Source organism: Papaver somniferum, chromosome 4, assembly GCF_003573695.1.
Source record: "Papaver somniferum cultivar HN1 chromosome 4, ASM357369v1, whole genome shotgun sequence".
NCBI classification, from domain to species: Eukaryota; Viridiplantae; Streptophyta; class Magnoliopsida; order Ranunculales; family Papaveraceae; genus Papaver; species Papaver somniferum.
Genome location: NC_039361.1, coordinates 32,883,066 through 32,905,548, shown reverse-complemented (window position 1 = coordinate 32,905,548; position 22,483 = coordinate 32,883,066). Strand labels below are relative to the sequence as shown.

Genomic DNA, 22,483 nt, shown 5'->3' with positions numbered 1-22,483 from the left:
TCCTGATTTTACTGAGGAGCGAATCCCTATTACTCAGGTAGAGCCAGAAATGGCAACTTTGAAAGCTTCGTTAAATCCGACTAGGACTACTCGTCCCTCGTGTATCAGGTTAGCAGAAACTGAAGCAAATTATGAACTTAAACCTTGAACTTTATAGATTCTCCCAATCTTTTTAGGGAAAGAAAATGAAAACCCATATTTCCATGTTAGGGACTTTGAGGAAATTTGTAGTACCCTAAAGATTAGAAACCTTGATGATGATGCTTTGAAACTTAGGTTATTCCCTTTTTCCTTGAAAGATAAATCTAAATCGTGGCTATATAGTTTCCGGGTCAATCGAAACATATGAACAACTTACATCTGCCTTTTTGAACAAGTTTTTCCCTAGGCACAAAACATCGTCTATTAGGACGCAAATCTGCACGTTTTCTCAACAGGAGGGAGAATCTTTGTATAGGTATTTGGAAAGGTTCAATGATTTATTAGCCCAATGTCCTCATCATGGTTTAGAAAAGGTTAGGTTAGTTCAGATCCTTTATGAGGGTTTAGATTATTCCACTACAACCATAGAGGAAGTTATGTGTACGGGTGGGTTTGAAAACCAAACAATTGATGTGGCGATGATATTTCTGAATGAAATCGCCGAAAAGACCCAACACTGGGAAAATAATAAGGAACCTTAGAAAAAAATTTCTTCTAGGTCGAAGAAACGTTAATAGGGTAGAAGGAGGCTATGAATCAGATGCCAAAATTGCAGCAATAGCTAAAAGGTTAGAATCTTTAGAAGTGGGTCACATTAGTAGTCGAGTGGAGCCTTTTTGGGAAGGCCAGATTATGGAAGAGCAAGCCAATGCTCTTTACAATAACACTAGATTCGATAATTCTCAGAAGTTCAACCCATATTCAGAAACTTATAACCCTGGTTGGAGAAACCATCCGAACCTTTCATGGTCTAAGGGCCAGAGCCAAGGTCAGTTTAGTAATTTAATACTCCCCCAGGTTTTGGCTATACTAAGAATCCTTCAGGACAAGCTCAGTTTCAGAATCAGTCTGATAAGAAAACTTTAAGTCTAAAGGAAACTCTCGCCTCGTTTATTCGAAACACTGAAAAGATGCACCAATCACTTTCACAAAGCGTAGAAGCTAGTAACAGGATAGGGAAAGAAAATAGTCAAGCTATTGTCGAGTTAAAAACGCAGGTTAGTATGATAAATGAGTCCTTGAGATAAAAAGGTAGATTCTCTAGTCAAACACAACCCAACCCTAGAGGAGTTCATGAAATAGGTGCAAAACCAACAAATCAGCTGAATTTTATTAGCACCCTTAGGAGTGGTAGAGTTGTAGACAATAAGGTAACCATGCCCGATAGTGAGCATACTGTAGTTCACACCTCAGGACCATCCATAGCTGAGGGGACTGATAAAATCTCTGATGATGCCAATTCGGTTCCTGAGAGGCCCTATTTTATGCCTACAGCCCCATTTCCCCAGTTACTAGTACCAACAAAGAGTGAATCCAACTTTAATGACATAATGGAGGTTTTTAAGAAAGTTACCATAAACCTTCCATTACTAGAAGCAATTAGGCAACTTCCGGCATATGCCAAGTTTCTTAAAGATATGTGTACGCGAAACCAAAAGCTTAGTGTCCCTAAAAAATCCTTTCTAGCTAGTCATGTAAGTTTGATCATTCAGAACCCCACACCTCCTAAGTATAAAGACCCAGGTGCACCTACCATTGCTTGCACGATAGGAAAACATCGGGTAAAAAGAGATTTACTGGACTTAGGAGATAGTGTAAACTTACTTCCGTACCATGTGTACTTACAGCTAGGACTTGGTGAATTGAAACCTACCAAGATAACACTGCAGTTAGCTGATAGGTCTGTTAAAATTCCTCGAGGTGTTATAGAGGATGTTCTTATTGAGGTCGACAAGTTTATTTATCCAGTGGATTTCGTGGTCTTAGATACTCAACCTGTCCCTGACCCATAGAACCAGATATCTGTGATTTTAGATCGCCCATTTTTAGCTACGTCTAATGCAATCATAAACTGTCGAAATGGTATCATGAATTTATCTTTTGGTAATATGACTATTGAGCTGAATATTTTTAATGTCAATAAGCTACATTCTGAGCTAGATGACACGTGCATTGAAGAGGTAAACATGATAGGAACCTTAGTTCAGGAGTCATTACCAAACATCTTATCGGAAGATCCATTAGACAGTTGTCTGTCCCATTTTAGCTTGGATTTCGACGATGATAGCAACATTGAACAAGTAAATGCTCTGTTGGATTCTATTCCTGTGTTAGATACTGATAGATGGAAAGCTAGGTTCGAACCATTACTAGTTTCTGAGTCTACCTTAATCCCTTGTTTAGAAGAGCCTCCTAAGTTGGACCCTGAATATGCATTTCTAGGCCCATCTAAGACTTTCCCTGTTATTATAGCTTCCGATTTGGATAGTGATCAGGAGAGTAGGCCAGTGACCGTGCTTCAAGACAATAAGGAAGCTTTAGGGTGGACCATAGCGGATATTAAGGACATAAGTCCTACAATGTGTATGCATCAGATGCGTTTAGAGGATGAACCACCTGATTATAATTTAGAGAAAGCAACGGACCTTTTTCAGGAACCTAATGGTCTAGAAATTAGGAATATTGTGACTAGTCTATCTAGTGACACCCAAAATTCTAATTTTGGGGGTGGATTATATGCCTCTACCATTTCACAAGAGCAGCTTCATTGAGAAGTTCAGTTGTTAGAAACCCATCCTCTGGTTGATGTGGTTTACCCAGGCTATGATACCCAAATTGATTTTGTTTTCCCACCAAATATTTTTCAACCAATTGTGGGAACGTATAAATTTCAGATGTGTCAATTATTTAGTTTTGAGACTAAGCCTAAGTACTTTAGGAGATTAGAATCGACACATTTACCTAAAATTGACCACCACTTTCATCGTGGTCAATTGTGTGAGTCAAACCTGATTGACTTTAAGGATCCGCAGTTATTTAGGTTATTATTATGTGCTCCTAAGTTTTCACTTGAGTATTTCCAGACTCTAATACCTGAATTGGATCTTAGCTACGAGGAAATCCAACCCATGAAAATATTTTATTTGGACCCAGTTATAGAACCTGAACCTGAACCACAGCTAGATGTAGTTGTCTTAAACATGAAACTAGACAAGGGTGTGCTTTATTTGTTTATTTTCTTGGCAGGTTGCAAATTCCTTTTATTTGTGGTAGCTTTATTTGGTTTTGATGACCCACAAATATTTCGGCTATTACTTTATGATTCTATGAGGTGACTAATCCTTTCTTAGTCTAGCCGAAGACTTTAAACTTAGCACTTCTTGGGAAGTAACCCAACACTCATACAACACGCTAATATATCTTTTCTTAACTCTTTTGCTTCATATGGTAACAGTTTCTCCTTGTTCATGCTTTTAATTTCATCTTTAGAACATTGAGGACAATGTTAGATTTAAGTTTGGGGGTATGGGAGAAACTTTTGAGTTGCAATATAAATAAATAAACTCCAGAGCCTAGAAATTTATGCTTATTAAGGATGGCACTAACCAATCTAAGTGGATGGAAGAATCTTGGTTGTAGGAGTTGAGGAACCAATCTGATTAGATGGAAACATCTAAAGAGTCTATTCATAAAAGCACAGAGCTCAGGTGTTAGAAATAACATGGTAGTTTAGCTATATCTCGTTGAGTCCTTTTCAATTCTGTTCTTATTTTGTTTTCTTTTTAAAATATGTTTCTCTAAGTGATTAGGTGGGGCTCACGATTCAAGTTGTTACCACTACTAGGGTGAAATAGAGTGATTGAGATACAAAAAAAAAAAAAGTTGAAAAAAGGAATTGAACAAAAAAGTTGAAGAAAAAGTTGAAAAAAAAGTTGAAAAAAAAAGAGAGAAAAAAAAGAAAGAAAAGAAATTGAGACCAGACCACATGACCTACCGGAATAAATTCAATAAAGTTGACCACTGGTACCCTTGTATATGCCAGTTGTGTTGACCTAGAGTTAGGATTATAGACCATTGGTTCCCTTGTATATGCCAGTTGTGTTGATATTAGTCAGACTAGTATCTCAGTCCATTATGATAGGTTTATTTTGGCAGTGGCCTTCAGATAGATATGAGAAACACCGTTCACCTAGTTAACATCAAAACCATCTATGTTTTTCTTTATATCCATGTCTTAATCTATCCATGTGATTTGTTGACTCCGGATATTGATGTCCATAGTGCAACTATCTGAGTAGAGCTGTGTCACTTATATATGAATTTTAGTATGCTTGAGTGCAAACTCGTGTACAACAATTGGAATTTCGTATCAGGGTACTTCCTCCTGTAGTCAATAAGTATGCCAACCAAGGAGATTCTTTAGTGCCTTCCAAGGTTCTGCGTACATAACTAGGGTCTGGAGTAAAGGTTTTGTGGGTATATCTCTGGTAAGCCCTCCCGAGACTATAACTCGGCCACTAGGGCCACCTAGGGTTTAAAGGCTTATTGCATACGCTAAATGCAATCGACGATGCCTGCGACAGTGACTTAGAATTTTATTTTAGTTTTGATCGAGGAAGAGCAAATGATAAGTTTGGGGGTATTTGATAGAGACATTTTTGTGTCTAATTTGTTCTCAATATTGTGTATTGTTAGCGCTCGATTTTGTACTTATTTGATCATTTTATGTTTTTCTAGGTGTTTTTGGAGAAATAAGCTTTTGCCACGAAATTGGCTCGAAAAGTGGTTTTTGCGCCCGTGGAGGAAAATTACTAAAGACACCCCTCATTTGGATAAGGGGCACATCAATTACTAAGGGGCGACCACTTGATATTCGCACCCCTGTTATGGATAAGGGGACACCCTCTTCGTCGCCGTTTGAATTCAGTTTTGGCGGGAAAACTTAACATGTCACCTGCGTATTTTCTGTCCGAATTATGGAAGAGACTTAATGAGATTTAATCGTTGTTTTCGGTTTGGATTGACTGGATTGGGCCAAACAACGTTGGTATGGATGATTAAATGGACTATATTGGGTTGGATCATTGATATGAAGTTAAACAGGGAAAGGTATTCATCGGGTTTCAATTTGGAAGATTTAAACGAGATTGAGCCGGAGATTATCATGGGAGTTAGCTGGTTCGGGCCTATTTTGTTGAAACAAGATTGGTAAGATGATTTGAATCAATAAAAAAAGAAGGTTTCATCAAATCTCGAGAAAACAGAGCAGTTACCATATCTCAGGTTCGTGGATTTGTTTAGAAATGTGCGTGGTAAAACTGGAAGTTTATCTTCTCTGATATGTTAATATATATCTTAGGGAAGAGTTTGGTGGAAACCAGAACACGCGTGAAGGTGAAGATAAACAAGGAAAATCCGTGACTTTGCGTGGAAGAAAATAGATGGGTTGAGAAGATATTGTCGGGATTTATTGATCTTGTGGAGTATATGACAGCTTCTGGGAGTTCATAGAGGGGTTATCGAGTCTTTGGGAGAAGTTTGGGGCAGTTGCAGAGAAAATCCAGAGTTGCAGAGGCGCGTTTGATCATCACAGAGAAGGAGGAAGAAGAAGAAAACATCACAGTTTCTGTGTAACGTTCAGGAACTGTCATCTTTTCTCTCTATATAGATAACAATCACCTTGCAACAGTTTTTCACTTAAACCTCTGTAACAGTTTGAAACAGTAAGTTTGTGACGCCTATACACTGTGGCAAACTGCCTGCTTTATTAGTTTTCTCTTTTTTTCACCATTTTGAGCTATGAACACCTATTGTGAGCAAGTGAAAAATATGAGGAGCTAAACCCCATTGCTGAGGCGACGGAGGAAGCCATTTTTCCAATTATTATGTGGTAAGTTATATTTAACTTAATTTTTGCAATTCTTTTATGATTATTTGCACTGAAATGAAATCGAATATATGATTCTGATTAAGTGGTTGTGTTCTCAATTGATGGGTCATGCTTAGGTTAAGTCTTTTGATGGTCCATGCTTTCGATTTACAACTTTTGTTTTGAGAATCTACTTGTCTTGGAAAAAATATTAGAATCATTTTAAACGTAAAGAGTTGCATGAATATTGATTAGATTAAATCACATAAAAATTGAAGATTTGTGGAATCCCGAGTCTCAGTGCTTTTAAAATCTTGATAACAACATCGTCTTGAGTTTTCTATTTTAAAATATAATTCTAAAATCAAATCTCTACAAGTCTTTCACGAACCACTTTTCTTACCACTGTAAAAATTACATCATTGCCTTATGTCGAGAAAGACGATGACAGTCGTAACAAAAAAGTGGTGCCTTTTACATTTTTCAAACATAGAGTGTTGGCAGCCCCTAGCAGAAATAGGGGTTCCTTTATAACTCATGTGAACCATCAGTTCCTGATAACTGGTAGTGTATTCTAAACCTTCTCGAACTGTCAGTTTTGGAGAACTGACAAGATTATTTACTTATAACTTCTTGATACGATGTCAGAATAACCTCATTATTAAGTTGCTGGTTTCGTATATCTGTTCTCTACAAGATCGTGAGAAGAAATTATGGATTTGAATGAGTTTCATCCGGTATTTGGACCTATTCCATTTGTAGCGTTCACTTTTATAGCTATTTTCCACTTCTTTTTGGGTGACTCACTTAATAAAAGACATAAACTAAAAAACAAGTATTATACTACAAGGTAATCTGCACGAAATATAGCTAAAAAAAGTATGGAATTGACACTCAAAACATGTAAATTAGGAACTTATCATGGGAAAGCAATGGATAAAAGTTACAAATGATTCAGTTTATCCAGATAAACACCACAACTGTTTTTGAAAAGGCGAGGGTACCCAAATATACCTCAAGCTAAAACTTTTCCTACCTATAAGTCCTTTCTCGGAAAGTGATTGTCTATGGACTGAGTCGAGACAATAAAACTAATCGGTTCACACTTCGTGTGATCGTCTATGGATACGAGATCGAGAAAATACAACAACGAAGTATGTTTACTTGATAAAAAGGTTCGGACATAACCAAACACAATAGAATTGCTTATCAAGTAAATAGGAATTAACGTTTGTGTAATTTAATTTAATTATAATAAAACAATTATAATGCGGAAAATAAAAGTAAATGACACAACAATATTTTGTTAACAAGGAAACCGCAAATGCAGAAAAACCCCGGGACCTTGTCCAGAATTGAATACTCTCAGGATTAAGCCGCTACACAAAATTAAACCAACTTCGTATAATTGAGACCAAGCAACTAAATCTATAATTCACCTAGTTCTGTCTGTATTCCCACGCCTCCAACTTATGAATAAGTCACGTACTTGGAACAATTCATTTGGTTCATATTCCAAACAGTAAAGGAACAACAAATTTGTTTGGTATCAACTCTCTTCAACCAAGTGATGTGAGTTCGACAAAGGCTCTTCTGTTTATCTCAATAAACCCCTTCGTCGGGTTCTTAGATCTATCTTACTCTCAACTACCAAAGGTAATTGTTAAGATTTTGCAATCAATATTTTTAATCACAAAGAATTATATTGATGTCGATCTACGTAACTAATCAATCCAATCTACCACAAGGATAAACCGATTATAGTTGGATCATCTTATACCGAAACAAGTATTGTGCACACCAAAGATTATGAACCCTAAATTAGAAATCTTCTTTGCCTTAAAATCTTCATAGATCTTCAATAAACACCCGCTCATAACAACTTGAATCTCTTGTGATCAATCACGCACAGAACGGAGTCTGTTAACAATGGATTATCACAAGATCGTCTTTAGAACTAAAAACAGTCTAAAGATCCCTGTCGAAACTTCGTTCTAGTTTGAGTGAATCTTATATCAGAAGAGAAGGTTCTCAAGCATAAACAAACTAGGTGCAATCAAATTTCAACCACCGTTAGTCAATCAAATCAATCGAAAACACAAGATAAACCGTAATTATCTAGTTTCCCACTAACGGTACTAATAGAGCTTCTCAATCCCAAAGAAGACTTTAAACTGGACGTAAGATATTTCGCCTAATTAGGTTACTCTCATCTCCGAATATGCGGATACACCAGTAACAACACAACCGAGGAAGTTTGCTGTCACAAAGGATTAGTTTGCTAGAAATGCAAACTTCAAGTATTTATAGACAAGGAAGTTTGGACACCAAGGAATTTCCAAAATCTAAAATATTCTCAAGATATGCAATATATTCTAAATTCGGTTTCCATAATTCCTGGGAATGCTCTGTCTAAAATATTGACCGAAAATCTCTTTGGAAAATACTTAACTAGTAAATGCACATTAATAATTCTCATTTTCCTAAAATAAAATTAACAACCTTAAATAAAAGATTCTTAACTTATTTATATTTCGATCCTGGGATTTTCTTCCTTTAGCTATTAAGGAATAACTTTGAACAAATAAAGATAAGCGTTACAACACATGTTCAAAGTATATCGACATCCTTAATTTGTAAGTCCTCTTTCATACTTACAACCTTGAAACTGATTTGCCACACTTCCAAACAAGTTGAGAATTGGTTCATCTGACTTTCAAGAACTATGTGATTGATCAAGAACACTGAATCACAAATCATGGTTTAACGGTTCTACCAAAGCAAGTTTCGGTTCTACCTCCATACGAGTATTGTGCATAGTCACACTAGCTTTCCAAAATTCGGTTGACTAGGTACTAGGATCGGTTCCCCACATATATATGGTATCTAACTTATCTGTGTTGCACATGTCCATAGGATAAGTTCCCCTTTGCCTAAAAATGTGTTGCACATGTCCATAAGATCGGTTCCCCTTTTTGCTAAAAACTTGTTGCACCTCATACAAGGATCGGTTCCCCTTTGTGATGTGTTGGACCTCTTATTAGGATCGCTTCCCCTTTACCCAGATTCGGTCATACACAAATCACAAACTCGATCATACCATCTCAGATGATTAGTTAAGATCGGTTTCACTAATAAAAGTCATAACAATAATAAGTCAGGCCTTTGTGAATAGTTTTACCAAAAACACAAACAAGTCATGAGCGGTTATACTAAATCACACATATTGGTTGTTCACAAGATATGCAATGAATAACAATACCAGTAACGCCTGGCGATTTCCTTTTCGATTCATAAACAAGTTCATGAACTTACTTCCTTAAAACACATGTAAAACATTGTTTCCTAGGATGAAATCCTCACCTCATACCCATACATAATCACAATAGCATTTAAACGATTATGTCAATGTCTTATCTACAAAGTTTAATGGTTAAGCAATAAATTTCATATTGTATTCCTTAATACTATGTCTATCTAGAGTGTTCATGCTTCGTAGTTTTGTTTTCATTATGCACGACTTGAAAGATAGGTTAGGGAATGAAACAGTTCAAGCCAAATATCACTAACCTCAAATGGAAGAATGATATTGTCGTTGTAGCTTCTTACTTCTTCACTTCTTCAAGTCTTCGCAATACTTGTAATGATGAGTGCATAATTCTTATATATTTACCACTCAAATTTATATTTATTAGTTTCGATTTTTATATATATTCAATAATTTTGTTTATTTTTGCAGTGTTCTAATAAATAAAGCTCTTTTAGACCAAAATGTCGAACTTTGCTGGTAAAATGGAGGAATGGATCAATATATCTCTATACACTGATGGAAAAACAAGGAGTTGGTGCTTATGTTGTATACCAATGATGCACGAGAGCTTAATTTAGAAGACGGCATACATCGGACTTTGGAAGAGGCATGCATGGAATTAAACAATTAAGGAAAGTGGAGATTTGGAGGTCCACTTCGATTATCAAACATGCAACCACGTGAAAGAAATGTTTATGTCGACACCATGTTAGAATTTCCATATTTCGTTCCTCATGACCACCACTTAATAAGCTAAAGGGAATCAATGGACCAATAAGATGTAAGGAAGTGAACACTTGTCACCCGTTCATTGGTTAGTGACGTGGAGGGAAAATTCAAAATAGGAAAGTTACATTTTGGAACTTCTACAAGTACAATCAGAATATCAGTTTCGAAGGGGAGCTTTTACGGCGAATAGCGGACACCACTGTAATTTTAGTCCGTTTTGTTTTCATCTTTTGTAATGGAAGGCTAGTTCTCTCTATTAGGGCTAAGGAGAAAGCCAATAAATCGTATAAGAAATTTTAGTACTCTTTCAATAAATATTATTTTGGAACGTAAATGTTTTAATTAATCTCTCTTCATATTTAGCTTCATTTTAATTGTTTTGGTTAGTCTTCGGCTGTCGATCTTTTATAAGCGAAGGAGGTTATATCTTTTTGGTTTACAACATAAGTTGTCATTTATTTTAATTGTAATATTTTCCGAGACATGAGATTTTGAAACTGTCTCGAGTTATACACAAATAGTTTTTTAGAGAGGAATGATTATTTTGTATAATTGATTTGGTGAAATCCGAAACCCTAGGTTTTTCTTTCATTGATTATCTTAGCAGTTTTTTTATTCTAGTATTTTTCTTTAGTTAATCTTGAACCAAATCTAGATAAAAGTCCGAGCAACGAATCCCTTTCTTACTACTTGTAAAAACTACATCATCTCATATCCTAATACTTTCAAGCTAACCTACACGAAGTTGACTCTAGTACATAATCAAGCGACTCTTAAAATGAGTTTTGATTCACTAAAATATGACAACCAAACTTGACATACCAAAGATTGGTGGGTTCAACCGAGCTACGCTCTAACAGTTTTTGAATATGATAACCGGTAATGAGAGGACTAGAACTAAAAATAAATCTTCAAAAAAGGTAAGTTGTGTTAGAGTATTGCTCGGTCGAACTCACAAATGTTTCCATCTCAAGCTTGTTGTCAAATTTAGTTATCAAAACTATATCTTGATTTCTAGTCTATATTTAGTCAGGTTTCGGATTAGGATAAAAGTGTGTAGTTGAGAATCGGATATCACTGCGTTCTACCATTTGAAGGCGAAGATCAACATGAGCTTTCGATAACTTTAACATCAAAAGGTAAGTGAACACTGAACCACATATTTCTCAAAATTATCACATTTCTATCTATGATACATTGTCGCATGACTAAATTAGACAGTACATGCATAATAGAAATTTAGATTCAACTTTATCTTAAAAAATGTTCTCGAAATATGATTATTTATGCTTAAGAACATTTGTTCATACTTGATGAATCTGGTTAAGAACAATTTATATTGTTCATGACTTAAATTATGATTCAAGATATAATCATTTGAAAATAGTTTGGAACAATGATATATGTCATTGATGTTATTCGGGCATGTTTCGAATTGATTATTGGAAAGATATAGAACTATTGTTAATCTGGATACAAGACAGTATGCATACCAGTTCATATACTGGGAGAACTATTATAAGTCCGGAGCCGCAGTACATGTACCCAGTACACGTACCGGCGTAGCTATAGTTCGGCTGCGATTTTGTGGTACGCATACCCGGTATCCATACCGCAAAAAGTCTGTGAATCGTGAACCAGAAACGGTAGCATAGCCAGCATACAAACCAGAAAAGATATGCTGGTTTTAATACCGAAAATGGTACATACCCGATGTGCAAACAATAAAAGATATGTGAGTTCCTGACCTCGTTTTTGTCTTAAGGGTATCCATACTCGGTACACGTACCATGAAAAAGACATTCACGAACAGGTACAATACACGTACTTACCCTGTCGAATATTTTTAGATGCATCAAAATTATTTCTATGAGATAATCGACATTTGATCAACTCTCTAAAAACACTATCTAGAGATTTTTGATCATATGTGTGATTCATGAAAAGTCTTAAAGTGTTACATGAAAATGGTTAAGCAATAGTTCAATTGGATAGTTTCGGCTAACCTACATGAACAGGTCATTGTACACGGTTCGGTTACGGTCCATCCTCACCAGAGTGCATATATGCTATGTTAATCTCAAGTCAAGTTTTTCATATAATAGTGATTCTTGATTGCTTGGTTCCAAAGCTATCTTAGCTTAAACCTTAAGCGACCTTGATCTTGAAAGTTTATAAAAGGAGAACCTCTAACCTGGGATCTTTGAATCCCTGACACTATTCTTGTGTGTCCTAGTTGTATACTAGAGTCATCCTGTCCTTCAAACCCTTCTGCTAGGGTTTAGCGACTAAAAAGACTTCACATAGGGATTCGTGAAGCTAGATTCAACTGTTAGAGCACTGCTCGGTCGAACTCGCAAGCGTTGTTATCTCAAGCTTGTTTGTCAATGTTAGTGATCAAAACTATAAATCTTGATTTCTAGTCTACTTATAGGGATGTCTCGTACTAGGATAGATTGTGTAGTTGAGCATTAGACTTCACGGCGTTCTATCACTTGGAAGGTCTATTTCTATATCTCCTATATTGAGACAAAAGTCGTATAACTATATAGTTGTCAATTTTGCACATTTGAGATTTCGAGCTGAGTTTATCTCGCTTACATATTTCTCGAAATATGTGTTGGTAAGCTTTCGCTTCAACCAAGTTCATCTTATATTCTTGACGAAAGTCAAAAGATGATCATGTGAAAATCGCCGAGTAACATCTTACATGGTTTGTGAGATACAATCATTTGGTGTAGACTTGAAATGTTTCGTTATGATTATTTCAATAACTTTAAAATTTCTTTGATGCTAATAGTGTGTGAAAACGGCTATTGTCATCCTCTAAGAAAGTTTCAATGATTGAAATAGAGTTTAGAACTATTGGATTATGAACATAGTATGCATTCATGCATGTATGTTATCCATGACCGGAACTAGAGTATGCATACCCGTATACGTACTTGTAGTTGTGAAATTCCGTGTACCAAGTACACATACCGGTACGCATACTTGCGTAAGGTATAGGTCCGGGAATTTCTGCTGGGTTTTGGAAGTGTACTAAGGTATGCGTACACGTTCGCATACTGGCGAACCCATACTCAAACCGACCACTTAGGTATGCGTACCCATTTGCATACTTGAGTGGTTAATGTTCTAAAATCTGTTGTGTCATGAACTAATACATTTAAATATTAATGCATTCTTTGCAAACCGTGGCTATAATGTTCAAAATTGATTCGAGTGAATCAAATCGATTTTGCTTCAATTGTGTTCGTGTATAATTCTATGAGAATTTAACAATTGAAAAACTCTTTAACTAGTTTCATTTGAGTCATTTGAACTAGTGATGGTTAATATGAACAAGGTTGATATGAGAGTATTCATATGGCTAACCTCGGTTAACTATTATTGAACCAACATGGTGGACACGTTTAGGTACGGTTACATAAACCTAAATGAGGGTACATTTCATTTGTGTGTAACAAGCTAAGTTCGATCTAACGGTTAAAAGATATTAGCTTGAATCTAATCAGGTTTTCATCTAACGGTGAATATTGAATTCTTTGTTACCAAGGTAACTTAGATTGCAAACCCTGATTTGAAAATTATATAAAGGAGAACTCTAGCAACTGGGAAACCTAATCCCCACACCTCCTGTATGATACTAGTTGTATAAGATAGAGTCGATTCTCCTTTAACCTTAGGTTTTTCACGAAACCCTGTATGTTAACGACTTAAAGACTTCATTGGGATTGTGAAGCTAGACCCAACTATTTTCTCTGTAGTTGCGTGTTCTGATCTTACTTCTTCTATCGTGATTGAGTATAATCTTTGCTAAGATTTGCTAGAGATTTATCTCCGATATGTAAGATTAAAAGTAGTCACAAATATCTTCGTCTCATCGTTTGTAATTCCACAATATCTTGTTTAGCTACCATACGATTAAGATTACTGTGAGGTGATTGATAATACTAGGATGTTCTTCGAGAATATAAGTCCGGTTTATCAATTGGTTCATGTGCACCTTGATTTATCAGAAGACGGAACAAAAATCATAGGTATTTCTGTGGGAGACAGATTTATCTATTCCAATAGACTTTTCTGTGTGAGACAGATTTGTTTATCAAGTCTTCGACGTTGGGTTGTAGCAACTCTTGGTTGTGGGTGAGATCAGCTAAGAGAATAAAGTGCGTAGTATCCTGCTGGGATCACAGACGTAAGGAGCGCAACTGTACCTTGAATCAGTGTGAGATTGATTAGGGTTCAACTACATTCCAGTCCGAAGTTCATTGGTAGTATGCTAGTGTCTGTAGCGGCTTAATACAGTGTGGTGTTTAAAGCTGGACTAGGTCCCGGGGTTTTTCTGTATTTGTAGTTTTCCTTGTTAACAAAATTTTGATGTCTGTGTTATTTCTTTTATGCCTTATATTTTATTATATAATTGAAATATCACAGGTTGTGCGTTGAATCGATCAATTGGTAAATCCAACCTTTGGTTGTTGATTGAAATTGATTGATCCTTGAACATTGGTCTTTGGTACCGTTCAAGTTACTTATTCTATATTCAATCGGGCTCACAAATTCCTATTTGCTGATTCCAGATTTAATTGAGAGATAGAGATATAAAACTCTTTGATATACTTTTCTCTAGATTGAGTCTGACTGTCTAGTTGATTCTCTTGAAAGTATATTAGAGTTTGTCTATTCATATTTTCAAACGAAATATTGGGTGTGGTTGTTGTACCCCTCGCTTTTTCAGTTGGTATCAGAGCAGGCAAACACATTTAAGACCTCATAAGTTTGAGTTTGTAGCGATCTGAATATGGACAGAAGTGCTATCTATGATAAACGCATTACCAGAAACAAAAGGTTTGTTCCTATGAAATCTATTAAAGATAAAGATTTGTAGATCTCGAATATTGACGAACCTAGTGTCCCAATGAAACAGACTTCCATTGACAAGTGTTACCCGGTTTACCTTACTGACGAGTCTGACTCTGCAGTTGAAAGGGAAGCAGCCAAAGAGAGTGCAGTGATTCTAAAACTTGTTAGAATTCAGGATGATGATGTCAACTGGTTGAAACACAAATTCAATGTCCTTGTTGGTAAGGTAAATGAGCGTGACTCTCTTCTAAAGGTCCTTCGTGAGGAAAACGCCTCAGTCTGTTCTTCACGAACTAAGCTTAAGGGAAAACTCAAAGAGGATGCTTTGGAAACTGAACTTCTTTTGAGTACACTCTTTATTCAAGAATGTTCCAAGGAGTCCATTATACCAATTGCTTCTGATTTAACTGGAAAAATTTCAGTTCCAGAAGAAAAATCAAAATCCCTTCCTGTTGGAAAAGATGTGCATGTGTCTTCCTCTAATCAAGGAATATCCACATCACTTGGAAGGAAGATATCTCCTAACGATGGTATTAAGACTGTTCTGTCTAATCACTCAGGTGATCAGAAAGTGTGTCTCTTTTGTGATTCAAAAGGACATGGTGAACAAAAGAGGAAATCTAGGTTGAATGACAATTCTATTGATCGTCTTCAACACACCTTAGATTTAATTCTCAAAGGTGTAACTGACATTCGTATATCTAAACCAATTGGATTTAGTATACACTCTGTGTACCCCACCAGGAAAGTTAGTTCGAAGTGTTCCTCAAATGTTCAAATGCGAAACAGTCTTCCTAAATCATTTCGTTCAAGAAGAACTCATGGGTTTTATTCTATCAGAAAGGGAGATAATGTTGTTCAGGATGTGAAAAAGGTACCAGAAGAAGGAAGCAAAAATGAAGAGATAGAAGACAACCTAAAAATGATAATTGAAGGTTATAAAATTAACAGGCTGTCAATTCCCTCTAGACAAATTATTTCAGGTAAGAACAAAAAATATATGTCGTATTTTGATGTTAGTCATAACGGTTTTCCTCCAAAGATCAGGAGAAAGAGGTTTAATCGAAGACAACGTTCATTTGATGAGCTCAAGGCTCATCCTTGTGCTAATTAATCACAAGGTTGAAATCCCACTCACAAAAATTCCTGGTTGAGTGAGATGTAATCAGGTATACTTGATGTCAAAGTGTTTTCTGATGCTCTAGCTATTTTCTGATCGTTCATAGCCGGACTATCATTCACAAACTTTGCATAAGTATTTGTATGTTTTTCACAAAACTTCTTAATCTTTTTTGTGTCAAAAAATGCTACTCGGTTGCTCTAAATTTTTCTCTGAAGAGAATGTACAATTTATCGAGTAAATTTAGTCACGTAGAAAAACTTGTGTGTACAAACTGAAAAGACGAGGGTACCCAAATGTACCACAATCTTAAACTTTTTCACCTATAAGTCCTATTACCGAAAGTGATTGTCTATGGACTGAGTTGAGACAATTTAACGAATCGGTATTCACACTTTGTGTGATCGTCTATGGATATGAGATCGAGACAATACAACAATCAAAGTGTGATTACTTGATAATAGGTTCAGACTTAACCAAACTCTATAGTATCACTAACAAGTAATACGGAGTTAACGTTTGTTTAATTTACTTTAATAATAACAACAATTACAATTGCGGAAAACAAAAGTAAATGACACAACAAGATTTTGTTAACGAGGAAACCACAAATGCAGAAAAACCCCAAGATCTAGCCCAGAATTGAATATTCTCAGAATTAAGCCGCTATACAAAATCAAACCAACTTCGTATAGTTGAGACCAAGCAACTAAACCTATAGTTCACATAGTTTCTTCAGTATCCCTACGTTTCCAGCATTCGATAAGTGCACGCACTAGAACAATTCCTTTGGATCTAATTCCAAACACTAAAGGAACAACAAATCTGTTCGGCAATAAATTTATTCAATCTCCGTGATATAAGTTTGACAAAGGCTCTTCTGTTTAATCCAATAAACTCCTTTGTCGGGTTTAGATCTATCTATCCAACAACTACCAATGTAGCAGAGTTTAGATTTTGTAATCAAAAATAGAATCTGCCAAGATGCTATATAGTGATGCCGATCTACGCAACTAATCAGTAAAATCTATCAAGGATAAACCGATTATAGTTGGATCCCAGCCGATCAAGTTTTGTGCACACCAAAGATTATGAAACCAATAAGAAATCTTCTTTGTCTTCAAATCTTCTTTAATCTTCAATAAACACCTGCACACCACAACTTGAATCTCTTGTGATCAATCACACACAGAAGGAGTCTGTTAAAAATGGATTATCAGAAGACGTCTTTAGATCTACAAACATTTCTAAAGATCCCGTCCATATATCGCATAACTTTAGGATATTCGGTTTTGTAAATTCCTTGGTGTCCAAACTTTCTAGGTCTATAAATACCCAAGTTTGGATTTCGAGCAAACTATCCTAAGACACAGCAAAACGACCTTGTTGTGTTGTTACTGGTGGAGCCGTCTATTCGGAGAGGAAAGTACCCTAATTAGGCGAAATCTCTTACGATCGCTAGGTTAAAAACTTCTATGGGATCAAGAAGCTCTACGAGTATCGTTGGTGGGAAATTAGATAATTGCAGTATTATTAGTTTTCGATTTGATTTGATTGACTAACGGTTGTTGAACTTTGATTGCGACTAGTTTTTTTATTCTTGAGAATCTTCTCTTCTGATATAAGATTCACCGCATTATAATTGTTTTATTATAATTAAAGTAAATTACACAAACGTTAATTCCTATTTACTTGATAATCAATCCTATTGTGTTTGGTTGTCCGAACCTTTTTATCAAGTAAACATACTTCATTGTTGTATTGTCTCGATCTCGTGTCCATAGACGATCACACGAAATGTGAACCGATTAGTTGCATTGTCTCGACCCAGTCCATAGACAATCACTTTCGGAGAAAGGACTTATAGGTAGTAAAAGTTTTAGCTTGAGGTGTATTTGGGTACCCTCGCCTTTTCAATTGGTATCAGAGCAGGCAAACACGAAACGATCTAACAATATGTGTTTGGTGTGATCCAACCTATAAGAAATTGAATCCAATGGATGATTTAGTTAACGTAGAGCAAGAAGGTGATATACTTCAGAAAGGATGTTTGTTTTCAAAACCTGATAAACAGCTCAACACTGTTAGTTGTCCGGTGGAACACATCTCAGGAAATATTAACCATGAAGAGTTAATACGGAAACAAATACCTGTGACAAATAAGTCGGATTCAGAAGAATGTAATGAGATTAAATTTTTCATAAAGCTTGCTGAAAGGATAATGCATATTATCCATCTGCCGAGAAGCTCGTCAGTGAATCATTGATTCATGAAAATGCTGAATCTAAAGAATTTGATGTTGTTCAATCCAAAAGAAAAAACGGTTTTCATCATTCTAGAAATGCTCTGTCCAATATTACCGAAATATCACTAGAAAATATCCAATTAGTAAATGCACCTTACCAATTTTTATTTTCCAGAGATATGCATTTAATTGTTGGCAATTAAAAGCATATAAAATTAACAACCTTAATTAAAAGATTCTCAACTTATTCCGGTCCGGGATCTCCTTGAGTTATTAAGGAATATCTTTGAACAATAAAAGATAAGAGTTACTGAACATGTTCAAAGTATGTCGACATTTTATTTCTTTGTAAATCCTTTTTCATATTTACAATCTTGGAACCGATTATACCACACTTCCAAACAAGTTTAGAATTGGTTCATATGACTTCTAAGAACTATGTGATTGATCAAATATCAATACACTAATCATGGGTTTACGGTTCTACCAAACACAAGGATCGGTTCTACCGTAATATGATTACTGGGACCGGTTACATCAGTTACCAGGATCGGTTACGTCAATTACCAGGACCGGTTACCATACTCTCATGGTATTACTTGTGATCGGTTACACTAGTCACTAGGATCGGTTACACCAATTACCAGGACCGGTTACGCCAATTAAAAGGATCGATTACAACTATTTTGTGACCGATCATACCAATTACCAGAATTGGTTACACCAATTACAAATATCGATCATACCATCTAAAGTGATTACTTAGGATCAGTTACACTAATTAAAGTCATACCAATACATAAGTCAGGTATTGTGACTAGTTTTACCAAGATACATAACAAGTTATGGTCGGTTCTACTAACTCACACATATTGGTAATTCAAATATATGCAATGAATATCAATACCAATAAGCCTAGCGGTTTCCCTTTCGATTCATAAAACAAGTTCATGAATGTACTTCCTTTAAACGAATGTAAACACTGTTTCCTAGATGAAATCTCCACCTTTACCCACACACATAATCACAATAACATTCATACGATTATGTCGATGTCTTATATACGAAGTTCAAAAGATAAGCGTTATACTTCGTATTCTAATTCCTTAACACTATGTCTACTAGAGTATAATCATTCACATCTTCGCAGTTATGTTTTCAATATAACACGACTTGAAACATACGTTAGGAATGAAACAGTTCAAGTCACAATATTACTAACCTCAAGAGGAAGGATGATGTCGTCGATGTAGCTTGTTACTTCTTCACATTCTTTAAGTCTTCGAGTAATACTTGTATGTTTCATAATCCTAATCTTTCTAGCCTAACCTATATGAAGTTGTCTCTAGTATATAATCAAGTGACTCTTTAATTGAGTTTTAATTCACTAAAATATGACAACCAAACTTGACATACCAACGCTTGGTGGGTTCAACCGAGCTATGCTCTAATACAAACAGTTTTCCTGTTTTTCGTTTTTTCGCTACTTGGGTATTTTCCATCTTTGGGTCAAGTTTGTGTTCGTACGGATACCCACGTTACTTGGTACGGACCAACTTTGGAAACCCTAAACTCTGTTTCCTTGAGAAACCATTTAAATACCAAAACCTTTTGCTTGAGTACGCATACTCCAGGTTTTGTTGTTCTAGAATGACTGCTCCTCCGTGTTCTTGGGATTTACCGGAAATTTTTTTTGATAACTCTATTTACTTCGAGTTCAAAGTAAAGAAGAAAAGAACCATTGTTAAAGCTGACTATCTTCATCCTGGCGCATCATGCTTTTATGCATATTCTCATCAAGATCGAGAAAATACCGAAGTGAAGCTTGGAAACCCTATGAAAGATCTTGATATGTTACGAAGTGAGTTGAAAAAGGTTAATTATGACCTTGTTCTCATGAAATCACATGTTAAGTATCTTCTCAAAGAGGATATCTTCTCCGAAGAAGTTGTCAATGCTGTCAGTCTCAAGCTTGAAGGTCTTGAATCCCGTAAAGATACTGAACACAAACTCTGATGATAATGTGTGTTCAGTTGCGTTGGTCTTAGAGTAGTTTTTTTCTTTTTTTGTTTTGATTCAATGTCTAAGAAACTTCTTATGAGAATTTATTCTTGTGTTTTTAAGAAGGATAACTAGGGTTTGGAATAACCATTATTGTGAGTACACATAGCTATTCCCAACGTTTTTCATCTTGCAATGTTTTTAGATTTATTTATTTTAATTTTAAAGTTGATTTGGAAGATGATTTTTGCAGTATTAATCTTTATGGTTTTATATATTGCAAATTGTTAAGAGATATGTTGTTACGTCCGTGAACCTTAACTGTCCTATATTTATTCAAAAGTTAACTCTATTATATGTCGGTATGAAAGTATTGATAAAAGATAGAATGAACTTTTGACTACAAAAGTTAAGCCTTTTATGTCATTATGCAAATATTGATGGAAGAAAGGATGAACTTTTGTTTACAAAGATTATGTCTATTATATGTTATTGTGCAAATAGTGATGAAAAATAGAATGAATCTTTGGTTATTCCGCAGTATTGGTCTTTCCATGATCCACATCTTTGTGTATGTACGTTGTTGCTCCGTAAGTTCTCTTATGTCGAGCATGACCAATTGAATTGATTATTTTCCTTGTGGTTAATTCAATTGAGATTTTTGGATACAAATTCATGTTTCATGTGATTTGTTAATGTCCAAAGAAATCCTTCTTTTTTTGTAAAAGTAAGGTCGCTCTTGTTGTTCTTTCGGGAATAACATTTTATAGGGGAGAGTTCTTAATTGAACTTGTGCTTAATTGCCAAATATTTGTGGGGAGTGCGGTTATGGAATTTAGTAGGAGTTATCTTGTATCTTTAAAAACTCCTTGATGAATACACTAAGTTTCGACTATGTGAAATCATCGAAACAAGTTGGTATGTTGTTCTCTTTTGGTCATGAAGTATCTCTATGAAAATTTCATGAGGATTCCACTAGTTTTCGTACCTTTGTCAATTTATATTGACAAAAAGGGGGAGAATTAATGTGTAGTTCACACTACAAATACATATGGTTTGCGGATCATCATGTAAGGGGGGATTGGTTTTCATTGTGAGATGAAGCATTGACTAACGAGGAGTGATACATATCACCATAGTATTGTTGTCAAAGTTGTGATACAATTGAACTTTGATGTTATGTAATGATACTATGACACTGTATAACAATGATTGAGAGCAATTATTTTCTCATTGTTATTTCTACGGATCTTCAACAACTATGATGCTGGGTTGAACACATTTGGAATCATTGGAGTACTTGGAAGTGACGAAGATTTCGAGTAATGTTGAAGAACCAAGGATATCAAACATTTGGATGAGAAGCTACAAAGTTTATTTATTTTGTAATCCATATGTATTGATAGTTTTGTCACTAAAATTGACAAAGGGGGTGATTGTTAGAGTACTGCTCGGTCGAAATCGCAACCGTTGCTATCTCAAGCTTGTTTGTCAATGTTAGTGATCAAAACTGTAAGTCTTGATTTCTAGTCTACTTATAGTGATGTCTCGGACTAGGATAGATTGTGTAGTAGAGCATTAGACTTCACGGCGTTCATCAATTGAAGACGAAGAACTACTAAGGAGATCTTGTGGATCTTCATCAACAAAAGGTATGTGGAGACTAAAACTCATCTATCACTTGGAAAGTCTATTTCTACTTTATCTCCTATATTGAGACAAAAGTCGTATTACTATATAGTTGTCAATTATGCACATTTGAGATTTCGAGCTGATTTTATCTCGCTTACATATTTTTAGAAATATGTGTTGGTAAGCTTTCGCTTCAACCAAATTCATCTTATATTCTTGACGAAAGTCAAAAGATGATCATGTGCAAATTTCCGAGTAACATCTTACATGGTTTGTGTGATACAATCATTTGGTGTAGACTTGGAATGTTTCGTTATGATTACTTCAATAACTTGAAAATTTCTTTGATACTAATAGTATGTGAAAACAGTTATTGTCATCCTCTTCTAAGAAAGTTCAATGATTGAAATAGAGTTTAGAACTATTGGATTATAAACATAGTGTGCATTCTTTCATGTATGTGATCCATGACCGGAACTAGAGTATGCATACACGTATGCGTACTTGTAGTTGTGAAATTCCGCGTACCAAGTACAATACCGGTTCGCATACTTGCGTAAGGTATAGGTCCGGGAATTTGTGCTGGGTTTTGGAAGTATACTAAGGTATGTGTACCTGTTTGCATCTTGGCGAACCCAAACTCAGACCAGCTACTTCGGTATGCGTACCCGTTTGCATACTTGAGTGGTTAAAGTTCTAAAATCGGTTGTGTCATTAACTAATACA

The 22,483-nt window shown here is 35.5% G+C and overlaps 1 pseudogene; it reads right to left on the bottom strand.

The window, feature by feature from the left end:
* Nucleotides 1–408: 408 nt before the first annotated feature.
* On the bottom strand, nt 409–508 carry LOC113276805 (annotated as a pseudogene).
* Between the last annotated feature and the right edge of the window lie 21,975 nt (nt 509–22,483).